Below are 15915 nucleotides of genomic sequence, written 5' to 3'. Positions count from 1 at the left end.
ATGTACGTATGTTCCTCTTTTGCTCGTCCAGTTATTTACAGATTTGCTTACATTCTGTTAAAGTAAAAAAACCTGGATGTGTGCATAAAAGGGCTCAGATGAAATCTCAAACTACAGCAGACCTGCCCCTCCTGATCCATGTTCCCAAAGGCACTGGTACCCCAACTAGTAATCATTCCATCTGTCATTTGGCATGTCATCAGCAGTTTACCTAGGATGATGTAATGTAATCACCCCAGAGGTTAGCATCCTACATCCTGGCTAGAGACCTAAGACAAACTCATGTAGTAACCACAGGTACTATCAGCTATTTAGTTTAGGAGCCTGAGACAAATACAGAACCTATAGCTACAAACTCAGAGAATCACCTCTAAATCGATACCCTGTCTGATAAAGGCCAAGAAGCAACATTGCAACACTCATCTCATCTAATACATTGACTAATAATGATGTCTATTCTGGAATGGCATCTTTTTTTCTGGTTGGGTTTTGTTGTTTGGTTTGGTTTTTTTTAACAGAGGAACTGCACTTGTTCCAAAGCATAAATGGAAGTGAACTGTTCCAGTTCACCCAGAGAAAAAATCCTTAACTAATTTTGGACATTCAACCAAACACTTCAACAATTCTCTTTTTTTGGTGCTATGCTTTTAGCTAGCACCGTATCTAATTACAGAAACAGCAGGAACTAGTCTGATTCAAAATTATATTGTTTTATCATAGAACCATAGAAACACAGAATCATAGAAATGCAGAATCTTGGATTCATAGAATGGTTTGGGTTGGAAGTGACCTTAAATCATCTAGTTCCAAACTCCCTGCCATGGGCAGGGACACCTTCCACTAGAACAGGTTGCTCAAAGCCCATCTAGCCTGGCCCTGAACACTTCCAGGGATGTGGCAACCACAGCTTCTCTGGGTAACTTGTTCCAGTGCCTCACTACCCTCACAGTAGAGAATTTCTTCCTACTATCTAATCTCTTCCCACTTAAAGCCATTCCCCCTTGTCCTGTCTCTACATGCCCCTGTAAAAAGTCCCTCTCCAGCTTTCCTGCAGGCCCCCGTTAGGCACTGGGAGGCAGATGTAAGGTCTCCTCAGCCTTCTCTTCTCCAGGCTGAACAAGCCCAACTCTCTCGGCCTGCCTTCATAGCAGAGGTGCTCAGATCCCTGGAGAAGTTCTGTTGCAACCTGCAAAAAGTATATAAAGTTACCTGATAGATAATGTCTTAAACTAGGCACCGATGCATGTGGGTGAGGAAAATACAGCAAAAAGGAAGTTATCCAACTGGAAAAAAATTCAGAATATAGAGCATCATAAAAATGAAAGTATGGCTGCCGAAAGTGTGCCTTTTTATTATTGTCAGCAAGTTTCCTCTACGTGCTTATTGATACCTCCACCTCTCATACTTATACTACTGCCATATAACTCCAGCCATGACATTCATCCATGTTGTTTACTTGTGGCATCCTTCACTTCCTAATGGGTCTTTTCGCTTTATTTAGATCCAACATAAAAGCATCCTTTCAAGTTTGTTTTTAAAGAGGAAAACAATTTCCCCCAACTGAATCAATTAAACATCTAATAGAGGTGCCTAGACTAGTGCTTTAGGCTTTTTATCTAGGCAGGGAACGTTCTGAGGCACAAAAGAGCTCTGAATGATCTCCTTGAAGTTCCAGTAAATTGTCACTATGCCCATAAGTCAGTCACTTATACCACACACCTACAGCTAGACCCCTAAACATATTTTGAAAGGATGGGGTAAGATTTTCAACAGCACTGACCTAACTTTACTGCAATTTAAGTCATTGGAATTTTACCATTAACTTAAATGTGACCATTTAAGGCAATGCTAAGTGCTTCTGAAAATCCCATCTGTAATCTCCTTTTAAATTGATGGTTAGGAAAACTGGACCAAAAAAAAAGTAGCTGTCCAATCATTGCTTATTTTAAAATCTATACATCAGCAACGTGTGAACATGATATAGTCTGTGCACATATAAGAATAAATGCATACATACATATAAAATAACTGAATTTCTGTGTTGACAGATTATTTGCCAAGTTAAAGCCAAATGTGATTTGAAATTACCACGATATTACACTGAATAAAGAGGATTTATAATGGAAATACTAAAAGAACCTCTGTAATAGTGATCCTACTAGGCACTGCTATAACAACACATATTTCACTCTTTTCAGCTAGTGCTGTTTTTCTCCTTTCTCTGAATGTTTGAGAACAGTAAGTGAAATGTTAATTTTTTTAAGTCAGAACCATCTAGCTAAACCATCCAAATCGTTTTTGTATACAGAGATTTTATTTCTAATCTTTCTCTGCAAGCTGCTTTGTTAAATCCTAATGACAACTTTTATGCATAATGCATAAAATAAACTTTACCAATATTTAACACACTTTTATAAACATGTAAAACCCCTTTATAAGTGAGATGACACACTGCAGGGCATGCAGTTGCAGTACACTGGGAAACCACACTTCCTAGATGACTGAAGGCATCTGCTTCATGCCATTAATTTCTCAACATCAAACACATGTAGTTATCTTAGAACAGCGGTGCATCACATTATTATCTTTTTTTTATTAATAGACAAGTACATTTTATTGTATGTATAATATGTGTGCTGTTCAAATCTACTAGGAATGTTCATATTTCCTAAACGAATGGGGAGAGAGGAAGATAGCTTCTTCCTTTATCAAAACACTTTATATTAGCAAATAAATACCTATAAAAATATATGCTAACAAGAAATCACTCAAAAATGGATGCTATAAATCTTCCTTACACAAGAGGCAAAGAAATCAGAATAATAACAATGTATCACTAGCCTATGTCACTGAAATGATTTGTTTTACTCCTTTAATCTTTACCACATCTAAACTGACTATAATAAATGAATAATTACTCTGAATACAGTGGAGTTAATTGAAAATCTGCTTGAAGTATAAAACCAAGAAATCATAACAACAAATACAAGGTTTAGCCAGTGTTTAGGAACTTGTCTTTGTCAATAATTTTTAAGGTTCAGTGTAAATGATACTGTTTACCATCGTACATCATCTAACATTACTCCAGAAAGTCATGAATTATTTCAGACTTCCTATGAATATTAATAGTCTTTAGAGTCATGGTATTTCATCAGCATACACCCAAGTATTAAAGTCTTATGGGGTTTGACTTTTCAAAATGAAACCAATTTAATTCAAGTTTGTTTTATTCTCAAACCCTGATTTCTATGTCCAGAGAGGGTATATACTTTCAAGCATGTGAAATTGAGGTTTTCCTCGCATGTGAAAGGTATGTCACCTAACACAGCGACAGGCTGATTCTTAAAGTTCCCATCTGGACATGCACTTCCTATTCTGTGTCCAAAACAATCGGAATCCTGGAAGAAGCATGCATTAGCACTGGAATAGGCAAAATTTTCTTATTGCTTCCAGCTTAAAAAAAACAAGAAAAACCGTCCCTCCTTGGAGACTATTAATCAGGAGGCTGAAAAAAAAAAATATTGTCTGAATGAAGGCCACTGCTACAAGATAAACTGTTCATTCTATTGGCCAATAGAAATTTCCTGTTTCATCATCTAAAAACTGTAAGTCCAGAATTTGCAATGAAGCTGGGCAGCACAGCTTTCTCTTTCTTGAAAACAAACACTTAGTAATAAAGGCTTACAAGAGAGTAAGTGCACTTACCCACTTCTGTCTCCATTGAACCTGACCTGCAGATTGCTTGTTTCACCCCTACAAGTGTTGTCATAAATTTGACTAGGGCTGAGGTTAAAAAGAAACATGATGAGTAAAGTAGCTTCCACACAGAATACACAACAAGAAGGAAAGTTTCCACTCTTCCCGTATACATTCCTGTGCAGCACTGCTGTATTACTTTATTCATAACGCAAACCAGAAGTACCAGATTTGAAATTGGGTTACCATAGTAGAGAGCAATACTGCTCTCAGGCAATCACATACGTCCTCAGCAAACTGCAGCATATATACAATTACTGCACAGGAAAGTCACTGTGTTGGCTGTAAAACAGGTTCTCTATAATCAATAACTCCACTCACATAAAAGGAAAGATCATACTTTAAGTGTTGCTATTATACCACTGTCGTCTCCTACAGCAAACTCACTATTTACGTAGTGTTGCAAACATTATAAATATATATTTACTGTATAGGTTATAACCAGCTTGCACTAAAGGCATATGAAACATTCCATTATTTAACTCTGAGCTAAAATGACAAGCTACGAGACATGGCAGTGCCAGAAGTTCTTGCTGACAGTCACTACATGCAGATGCTGTTGTTCCCTTTGCGAAAGTTGTCCCTTCTACTGGTCATATTTTCATCAACTCTCTCACGGTAACCTCACAATTTTTGAGCATAATGATCCCTGTTTCTGAGTATACTTGCACACAGGAAATATCTGTTACTGTATAACAGACACCTGGCAAATCCAAATAAAGCTTCTTTGGAAAATACAAATTTTAAGAAATTTTGAATAGTCAGAATGTGCATCCTCGAAAAAGAACCAGTGAGGTGCGTGAGCGCAGCCTTAGCAGACCAAACCTAAATCCTGCATGCTAGAAATATTGTCAGTCCTATCCCTGTACCTGAACTGGAAAGGGGGTGGCTGAGGCAGCAAAGTCACCTTATTCCATTAGCCAGGAAAAGCTTTTTGTCTCAATGTAGAAAACCCCCTAGCTGGGCACAGTCCTCTCTGAACTAACTTGCACTCAGATGGCATAGTGAGAGATACATGCTCTGCCAAACACTTGCTGATGGTAGAAGTAGGAAGAAATCAAAGACTCTTGGTTTCAAATCCAAGTTTCTGGAGGACATTCTAGCTTCTCACAGTAAAACTACCTTTTTTTCTTTTGTCTCCAAATATACTCTATTCCATGTTGCACTGTCACGTCTCTGCTACTCCTGCACCCCCTTTCCTAACATCCATCCTCTTCAGTTCAAATCTCATTTCCTCTACAGTAGCTTTCTTTCTCTCCCCTCCCCTCTATTTCTTCTGCTTCCATTTCTGAATTAATCAGATTTTTCTACTAATCACATGTCCTGCTGGATTGTTCCAACAAAAAGTTCCCGTGCCCAGCATCGCAGTCACACCCGCAGGTGTGGGGACTATCCTGTTCCTACAGGCAGGCCTGGAGCATGGCATGTTCAGTGCAGATGAATTCTTCAAGGAATGTACATAGCAAAAAAAAAAAAAAAAAAAAAAAGGTGGCACTACTGATGTATCCTTGCAACCTCTTACTTGGAAATGACTAAAGTGTTAGAGCTTAATCATTAAACATACTGTGTTTGGGACAAATGCCTGTCAAGGAAAATACCAGCTAAGATGTTCAAGTTTGGTAAAGTTATAAACTATTAATTTAGCAATAGTGAGAAAAGACCATTATCGGTAGCTTCTTGCTAAACTCTGACAGTTGTGACAAGAAACATGATGAGAGAGTCACACGTAAACATTGTGCTTTCAGTTGGTCCCAAGTGACTCAATGCTTACAACCAGAAAAGAATGAAGACCTTGCAACCTAAACTGGACATAGAAGGAAGAATATGTCTCGCGTGGCACTGTATCGGGGACCCTGAATCTTGAAAGGCACAGACTGTGCTGCTGTGAGATGAAGAACCCTACAAGGCTGGAGCTATAGTGACTAACAAGTTTTGGGCAGTGATGAATGTGGAAAACTCAAGCTTGGTCATCCATTAGAAACTGCTGTTACCATAGGAAATCTTGTCCTTTGACTATGGTCCCCTGCAGTTTGAACTCTAGGCAGGCTGCCTCTTATCTGTTACCACCTTCTGCCTGGCTAACATTGAAAATTAGAAGATTTTTAATTTAGGGGTTGCTTTCTAATATCAGATTTTTACTGAAAAAAATTGCATTGAGAATGTCTTTAAAGAAAGGAACTGAAGGAAGATGTTCATTTGACATTCAGAGAAAAGGGGGAAAATATTTTAAACTAGACATTAAAAATAGTGTAAAATTTCCTTAAAAAAACAACCAAACAAAACGGTAAGAATGGAAATTTAAAACTCCTATCTAGATATGCACACCTCCCCATCTCTCAGGAGAATAAAGGCAGCACTGCCATTCTGGTGTAAAAGAGGTGTAAGCAGACATAAAATCTATTCTTCTGAGTTTAGTTTTCTTGACAAGGTGTAGCATGCCATCAAGAGACTATCTTATCCTACTGCAAGAATTGTTAAGGCCTATTAGCAGTCTGTGGAAATGATTGCTAATAAAAAGCCTTCATAAAACAAGAAATTCTCTTGATTAAATTGTTATTGCTTGAGTGGACATACAGTAAATGTTCACCTCATTGTACATGAGAAAATCCTATATATAGGACAAGATACGCCTTTTAGAAATCATGCCTTAAATTAGAAAAGAAGGAAAAGATCTTTTCTTCTGAAATAATTTTACTTTTTCACAAGGAAGTAGAAATATATCTATCAGAAGAAGGATTATAACAAAGCAGCTGGAACACTGGAACCTCTGTAATATATTGCACATTTTAATCATGTTTGATATAACACTCTTTATATGGATATCAATTACACTAATGACTCTTACATAATACCCCTGAGTGCCTAAGGGATGTGTATTGTCACCTCCTTTCTGTCATAAAAATAGAGAGCAGTTCTATATACACACTAAAGTAGTTTCTTCCATTTTTATATAATGAATGAGCAACACTGTAAAAAAAGACATTTTATCCCATATTAGTTTAGCAAACAGAAGAGATTTCACATATGACAGTGCTAAATATACTCTTAAGCTGCTAATAAAGACAAAGCCTGAGGGGGAAAATTCTAATGATGAGCAATACCAGAAGTTTTTATTTCTGAATCTAAAGTAAAAATGTTTCACTTAGGTATAGTTTTAGAGGCATCATGGAAGAAATCAAGATTTCCAATAATTTTTATCTCTAATAAAATCACTTGAATTAATTTGAGCATCATTACAGTACTTGAAAAAATGCTTTTAAAGGTACCGTTATTTGTGTAACTTGTCTGTGTGCATTTTATTGAGTAATGAAAACTGAGAGGTTTCACCTGTAAATGATCTACACTTTCCCAAGCAATTTCCTAGAAAACACTACAGAGTCAGTGGTACTCTGAGAGCTGGCAGGACACAAGACTCTTTTTCCCTATTCCCATAAAATGAATCAGAGAATCAGACAAAAGGGGAAACCAGTTTCATCATGGATTTGATGAATTTTAAAACAAGCACTTCAGTATTTTCTCTCTCCAAGATGGTACTATCTTAAACACCTGCAAAAATGAAGTACCACCTGCCTAAAAGTTTTCCTAATGCTTACATGGGAACACCAGCGGGCAATGACAAAGGTGCTGTAAAAGTGTAATGGCTGTCTACCATATTGAACAAGACGATCCCTGTATTTTCTTACGCTTGTGTCAGCCTGCACCCATCTGGGATGCCTTGCCTCATGCACAGGATTATAAATTCTTTAGGCCTGGGAGTGACCTTTGTCGCATATATATGAAATGGTGTCTAGGACTAGGGCTTCCAAGTGCTGGTGCAATACAAGTAGGACTAATAAAGACCAAAAGCATACGGTGTGATTAATATTCCCATTTTCTTTGTCCTCAGTTACCTGTAATTCTCAAAGCAGAGTTATGCAGCAATATAAACAAAGAAGTGCGGCCTCACTAATACAGTGGTCTGCCCTGACTAATTTATCACAATCTGTTTTCCTCATCAGATCTTTGGCTTCTTTGGTAACCTAAACAATAGCAAGGCAATTAAATTTATCCCAACTTTTTCCTTAAGTTCAGCTGCTTATGAGATTTTCATACATTTTTCTCTATCCCAGAGTTCAAAGCCTTCTAATGTATTTCTCAGTGCTAATTAAATCCTGATAATACTGTGAGTTGGCAGGAATTCTGTGGCATTTGCGCAAAGGGGAGCCTGGTAACAGGATAACTCTCCAGAAATCTACATTGCTGTGTGGTGCCCTGGAATTTGCTGTCCTCCTGCAGCCCTATCATTTTGAGGAGTTTTTTTAATCATCCATGAAAACTAAAGGAACCTGAATATGGCAAAGCAATTTGTATTCATGCATGTTTTCTCAATCTTAGTTTTGACCTTCTGAGATACAGTATAAAAATACATGTTGGATAGCTTCAGATGATTTTTTCATTTGTAATTATTTAACACTGATTTTGATTCAGCTATGAAAGCTGATGTGCCTTCCCCATTTTGAACAAAAAAGTAAAACTTCCAGGATATTTAAATATTAAAAAGTGGCAATTGCATATGCATAGCAAGTAACCACCTCTCCAAGATACTTCAGAAAAATTGTGTTTAGTAGAGTACTTGTGATAAATTATGTATTTATTGTAACAGGGTCAGAAGCTGTTACAATTTACCGTACTTGGTCAAAAATTCACTTTTATAAAAAGTACTTCAGTGTCTCAATGTACATTTAAATGAGAACTTGGATTCACCAACCACATTGATTTTCATGGGAGGCAAGTTAAACATCTGAGGTCAAATTTTGCTGTGACTTACAGTGGTATAAAAACCCAAAGCATAGTCATTCTACCAATTTCCAAATATTTAGCCTTTCCTTACAGATAAAAATATTAAAAAATAATTTGGAAGTTGGCATATATTTTTCAAGAACAGGTTATGCACTGTGTACATTGTGCTGCTGTTGTGCTAATGAGTAATGCAGGAGAATGGCTTCTAACGGAGCAAATGGATGAAAGCCAATTGGCAATAAGTGAAATACTGAGTTTGAATCTTAATACAGAGCTGAATTTTAAAAATTCTGTTATTCATGTGCCTGTACATATATTATGTGAATATAAAATCAGTTCTCAAAGTTAATTCCTTAACTATTATATAGTTGCTACTTCTTTAGTTTGTCCTGCTGTCACCAGTAACTGCTACCAGAATTCCTTACATTAAGGTTTTCTGGAAGTGTCCCTAATAAACTCAAACAATGTCACTGCTACAGGAATCCTTAGAAGTGGGACAAAGGGAAGTTCTTAACCCACAGAACTATCCTTTCTTTGTCACTGTATATTCTGCCTAAGTTTTGCAGAGTTATAAACTCCTGAAAAAAGAAAGGGCTTTCCTGTCTCTATTGAGCAGCCTGCAATTACAGAATGTCAAAACATTATCTGCAGAGCAACACTGTTTGTAATCTACAGCTGGGTCTATGCCCACCTAAAGAAAATGCAGAACTGTCCATATCCTTCTGGACTGGACTGGACGAACGGATGGATGGATGGATGGAGAAGAGAGAGAGAGAGAGAGAGATGCCTTGGACTACTTGCTGGTAGCAATCTGAACTAGCTCAAAGTTTAAGCAAATCATGCCAGGAATGCTGGCTTTTCCTACTGGGTACTCATTTAGTCCTAAAGTTCATCACATTCCAAGAGCAAAAGTTCAGGTTTCAAATTCTTGTCAGGGCCCAGCGTAATTGTTTGAGGTCCATGTAACTGTAAAATTGTGCTTCCCTTTTTCCATTAGGAAGATACTAAAAAGTTGATGCTGTCTATGATTGCTACCTATGCAATGCATTGAATGAGACAGAAGTCAGTAGAAAAACATAGCAGGTGATCATGTAATTAAAGGCTCTGCCATAGTGAATATGCATACAGAGATAAAATTTAAGTATCACAAGCAACCTACATTCCAACATTTCCTAATTTACAAATACTTGCCTGCAGCCTCGGTACTGCAGTGTGACCACACTGCTTTCACGTTGCAGAGGTTACATAGTCTGTAACAGTAGTGATTGGAGTGCTCTGTAGATGCTCATGAGAGCTTAAATTAGCTAGCTCCAATCTTGGTAGCTGTCTGGCTCTAGCACTTTGAAAGTGACTGCCTGCTGCAAAATCTTCATGACAGGTAGGGTTAATTGGCCCACATTAAGCCTCATGCTGCTATGGCAAGACAGCAACAGTACCTGTTTTAAAGTTAGCTTCCAACTATTGATCTCATACTGCTGTCATTGCTCTGTTGACCAGTCCTTATTGTGCAACTGCAATCCAGAAATAGTAATTTTAATATAATTCTTTCTCATGAAAATTAATTTAGAAAACATTTTAAAGTCACTTAAGTACATAACAAGTCCACACATCATCACATTCTCTCATAGACAACATGGAACAGTTGTGCATCAAAACTCAGCTTTTATGCACCTATAAAGTAACATTTAAATATAGAAAATTATTGCAATTCCTTCCCTAAGGGAATTTACCTAATTACTACTTTGGAAGACTTAATCACAGAAAGACTACATACACTTCACAACAGCTGAAAAGAACAGTGAAGAAAAATAAATGGCCTCTATGTTCAATCCATAAGCTCAAGTAAAAGCTCTTCATACTCTTCTTTTGTTATAGATCGTATTTTCTTCAGCTACATCATCTTGTATGTTAACCAATGTTTTCTGGTGGGGTTTTTTTGCTCATGGAGAGTACTGCTATATGTGAAGTAAAACTGAAATTGAGTATATAAGTAATAACACACTGGAATAGGCACAATGTGTACACATGTGTTTGCACTGAAGTATCTTTCCTGAGAAAGAAGAATAGAGAGACTAGCTGGTACAATTAATTGATTTTATAATATACAGATGGAGATGAAGAACTTTCTCAAAGGAAAAAAAATACAAAATTCTAAAGGAATATATTTTCTCAGCAGACTCCTAGAAACTTCCCTTTCCTTTTACTAATTTGGGTCCATGTACTTTCCTGGAGATACAGCTCTACCTACTCTTTCCTGAGCCAGAGCAAATTAAGTTTCATTTTTTGTAAGGACATCCAATTCATGAAAAATTTAAAGCAAGAACTGAGTTTTCATTAGTTAGGGTTTTCCTAACTAGAAATTATTTGTATAACTGATTTTGGTAAGTTAGATCACATCCCTAGTCTTCTGTTGGTATGTGAAACAGAGAGAAAATCTGCTTATGTTTATTTAATGTGTCTGTATGACATGAATTTGGCCACATTTTCATGTTTGCTCATGTTTCACATATACCCAGGTAGCACTGATAGTACCACAGAAGCAACACTGACTTTATAGTATTATTCTCACTTTATACTGAAAACACAGTTGAACTTGCATGCTACATGTGTACTTTGGATTCCTTAGTTGTTTGATCACATTGATGAAGGGATATGCAATCAATCTCCCACTAAGACAGTGAGTAGTATTGGCCATAACTCATTACTCCATCAAAGGATTTGGCATTTCAATCGATGGGAAATGATGTGTGATCATTCTAATTTATTATACATCATTTCCCATCAATCGGTGTGCTGAAGCCTTGACATAATAAGTAGTTACAGACACTGTCAATCATTCTTGGTCAAATACTTCTGAATGCCACCATTTGGTGCACCTTCAGCTATTCATCCAAACTGCAAATATTCATCCAAAACATTCTGTAATCAGGCTGTAACTAGAGGTACATAAAAAGATTCACAAAAGTGCTTAGGAAGATCTGAAAAGCTTCAAGAACACATGGAACTGAAGAAAAGAGGCTCATTATGAAAGTGCACTTTCAAAAAAATGCATAAAAATTGTGAAACCAAATCTCTAGTGAAACAGTGAGTCCAGCTAGGAAAAGACTGAAAAAGTGCAAGCTTCAGTACTGCACTGGATTTTAGCAAGATCATCTACTATGCTGGCCACCTTACTGCAAGGAGGATCTAAATTCCGCTTACTTGTGTCAGCACAATTCCTTTTGTCTTCAGTGGAGTTGCATAGGCACGTAAAGCCAGGCCACAGTTAATCTTTGCCCTACTAATTCAAGAGATTAAAACTCTTGAAATCAGCCCTGAGCCTTAAACGTTCTTTCCCTCTCCAAATTCCCTTTAAAGTTCCCTCTCCATAATTCTCTTTGAGATCTCCTGTTTACTCCCCAGCAAAAACTGCCAAAAGTACTTGCTCTATTAATCATGTTTTTAAATATAATTATATATTACTCAACAGTTTACTTAATACATCAGTATCTTCTATGATTTTGCTCTGTCACTTTAAATATCAGCAATGTCCAAAGGGTTACAGACTTTTTCCAGTCCAGAAGTGTGACAACTACCACAATCACTGTTAAGTTACTTATTAAAGCAAAACAAAGCCCACTTTCAGTGACAATTTTTCTTCTGGACTTAGTTTGAGAATCTACTTGGCCACTACATGTTTCCTAAGGCCACTGCACCTCTTTCTACCACATCAGTATGGCACTTAATAATTAGGAGTTATTCTTTCATAGGAATGTATTAACTCATCTAGTTTAAAACTTCCATCCTCCTTAAGAAATTGCTATTCATTTTTAAACCAAGACTTAACTTTCTCTTTAGAATCTGCCTGTCTCTAATCCATCCATTTGGGTATGGAATAGAGTGCCAACAAAGACAGATAAAGCATTTGTTGTAGCAGAAAACCAATGAAATGTTACAAAAAACAGTATAACAAGAACTTTCCAAGTCACAAAATTAAGCAAAAAATGAGTGACTAGCTTCTATTGGAAGCCAGCCAACATCATCCTTACAATAGCAAGCATTCCTGTGATACATTTCAGATATCAGACTGGTTGATCCAGCAGGTCAGCTCTAGTTCCACTGTGTGCATTATCCCCTCTCATTCTTAGCCATTCTTCTATGCTTTTCTGTTTCCCTCCCTACAAGAGAACTTGTACTGTTTCTTTAATACTCCTCATCATTTTCTCCATCTCTCTTTCTTCAAGATATTGTCTTGTCTTCCTGCGTGACAAATGTAAAACCTATCGTATTGAGTTCCATATAGTAATATCTCATTATTGGTAAACTGGTTAGAGATAGTTTGTCTGAAGCTGCTACATAAGAACAATACATTGAATCATCTTTTTCTCTGCCCATCCATCCTTTCTATACTCTTCATCAGATTTGTCAGCCTAAAAAAAATGTAATACTGGACAGTTTAATGTGGCCCCTAAATTGACAGGTTTATTTATTCTGTTACTATGAAATATTCTGCTTTCCCTTTCAAGTCCCATTCCCTCATCTCCTGTATGCTGTTCCAATCCTCTTAGCAGCCTCCAGCCTGATCTTCCATGATAATGGCAGCTCCCTGAGAACGGCAATCTGTACCCTCTACTGGATTTTAAAAATGAAGAACATTAATAAAATAAGACCAAGCTAAGTTAATACTTTTTTTAATATATGCACATTTTTGCATAGATAATTTTGGGGGGTGAATTTGTGGTGGTTTGTTGCAAGAATTGTTTCTGAGAGAGGCAACAGACCTAGACTTTGTCAAGTGAATTTATGCTCAAGGAGCAGTCACCAGCCCATCCACTTGGAGACTGTGTACTTGCTGATAATTCTGAACTTTCAACCACCAGGATTCAGGTTAGAAATTTCCTTCTAAGAGTTCTAGTAACTACTCTTTCAAATAGGGAACATAAATGTTACTACATCTAATCAACATGTACAGAGTGATATCTGAAATTAGAAATTCAAATACATGCAACAATCTGCTTGCCAACAATCTCCAGACCAAAAATTATTCAGATAAAGTATTTGGTGAATAATTTTGAATAGCAAATTCATTTGAGAGAATCAAAAGCATCTCACAGACAATTCGCAAATGAAAAAAAGTTATACATGTTAAATCATTTATTATGAACTGTTTTTCATCTCTGTTCTGTTATTTGTTTTCGCATCCAGGCAAAGACTGCTTAGAAAAAAGGGGATAAAAAGGCAAAAAAAATCCCCAACCCAACCCTTTTCTTACTTGGCATCTTCAGGTAATTCTGGAGTAATTACCTATTTATCGAGAAGGGAAGAAGTTAAATGTTGACCCACTCAAGGAGAAAAAAGTCCACCCTAGTGAAAATATTGCATACAAAGATCTAGCCTGCTAAGATTGGAAATGAGACTTACAGGCCTCCCAAACACAGGTCTCATAATTAACAGACTTTTAACTATACTGCATTGCCAGGTGTGAATTTAATAAAAGATTATAAATGATAGATGAACTGTATTTTCAGCAGCTGTTTGTAATACCAAGCAAAAATCTTCATTAAGGTAGTGTTAATGTTGTAAATGGTTATCTATTAATTTAAAGTATTGTGAAACATCAAACATTACTCATTTAGAACACTGATGAAAACCAACCTAAGACACCATGCTGTAAATAAAGTTTTAAAACATGAAGTTTTAAGTCAGACAATCCAAAGTTACAATTAATAATGTCAAAATTTCTGCAGTCTTGAACAGATTGTCCCTGGGAATCAGCTGAGATCCTCAGGAGCACTGCTAAGTGCTACTTAAAATCCAGCTGTAAGAGCCCAGTGTTAGGATGCTGGAATTGAAGCTTGCCATGTTTTGTTAGATCCAGTGACACACAACAAACATGTCAGCTCTGGCACCAGTTTTGGTAGAGCTCCTGATCTGAGGAAACTTCCAGCTCTGTAAGGCAGGGTTCTAAGCACAACCAGCTCTGCTGATATGCTCCAAAAGGTAAATAAAAATATGTATTTTCTTACATTAGTCCCTTTTATACAAATTTAAGGTGAACAGGATTTGCAGGGAATAAAAAAAAAATACCAAATATACCCAACTTTCCCTCATTAAAGGTGCACAGATGTAGACTCTGATCTGGAGGAGGTTCGCATCTTGACCCACTGTGTTTGGGAGTTTCCTACAACACCAGCACATAGTGCTCTCCTTCAGAAAATCCCCCAAAAAGCCCTTCTCGCCTAAAGCCTCCACCCTTTTCACAGAGCTACAGCCTCAGAAATGCAAAGAACGGAACATCCCCACTGGGCTCCAAAATTTACCCTACACTGAGTTATGTCAGACAGCCCTTCACCATTATACTTTGTGGCAAGGGCTTTTACAATGTTTTAGCGAGAAAAACAGCACACGGGAATATGTTCACCACACCCATACTGCTCATCAGATTGGGGGAAGGGGGGGGAGGGGGAGGTAATCTATGTATGGTTTTATTCAATGTATTCTGTGCAGGCCTTATAAGACAAAACCCAAAATCAAAATCCATTAGAAAAATTCACCACAGAACTTTTCTTGAGAAAAGCTACAGAGCAAACCTTAAGATTAACCTGCACAAATCACACCTTATTTTGCATTTTTATTTGAATACATTTCTAACAGAAAAAAAGAGAGGGCACTAAATGGCAAGCTAAACTCTAGAAGATCCATGAAGTACAATTAGATAAATAGTCTCATGGATGCTTAGTAACGATTGTTACTCCTTTCTTACATGTGTAGAAATTCCTAGATAAGGATACTGTGAATAAGATATTTGTCTCTAAAAGGGCCTTGTTCTTCAAATCCCTTTCCTTTCCTTCCTCACTTTTTTATACTTAACAATGTACGGAACAGTTTCTAATGACACTCAAATCATGGCCATTAGCATTCCCAGAGATGTAAGTTGCTCTAAACAGCTGCCGTATCTCAGTTTCCAACTAAAGCAGAGCTCCCGTACTTCTAAAAAAATAACCTCCCTTTTAGTTCTTTCCCTCCCTTCCTCCTACTCAAAGGTTTAAACCTCTTTCATTTCCCCCTTGAGCAACAGAAATTCAAATTTCATTTGATAATTTTCATGATGAATACACAGCTAAAAAGAGATATAAAAATTAGTGTTGAGTAAAGGATCAATCAGCTACTATAATAATAATTTAAATTAGACAATTGTACAGTATCCTTGGATCTTAGTTTCTCTTTACATTACTTATTTAATGCACTATATAAGAAATACCTCATAATTAACCTAAACATCTTCTCTTCTTTATATACTGTACGCACACCTGAAAAACATTCCTTTTCATGTGTACAGCAAGAAAAATGTACTTGTAGAGAAAAATATTTTCCTGAGTGTTTTGTGGTACAAATAAAATT

The 15915-nt window shown here is 36.9% G+C and overlaps 1 long non-coding RNA gene across 2 annotated transcripts in view; it reads right to left on the bottom strand.

Moving 5' to 3' along the window:
- The window catches only part of LOC121095619, a 149324-nt gene that overhangs the window by 91191 nt on the left and 42218 nt on the right, over nucleotides 1-15915 (bottom strand). The window lies entirely within an intron of this gene.

Source organism: Falco naumanni, chromosome 11 (assembly GCF_017639655.2).
Source record: "Falco naumanni isolate bFalNau1 chromosome 11, bFalNau1.pat, whole genome shotgun sequence".
NCBI lineage: Eukaryota > Metazoa > Chordata > Aves > Falconiformes > Falconidae > Falco > Falco naumanni.
The sequence above is the reverse complement of the archived record's forward strand: the minus strand, read 5'-3'. Positions and strand labels throughout refer to the sequence as shown.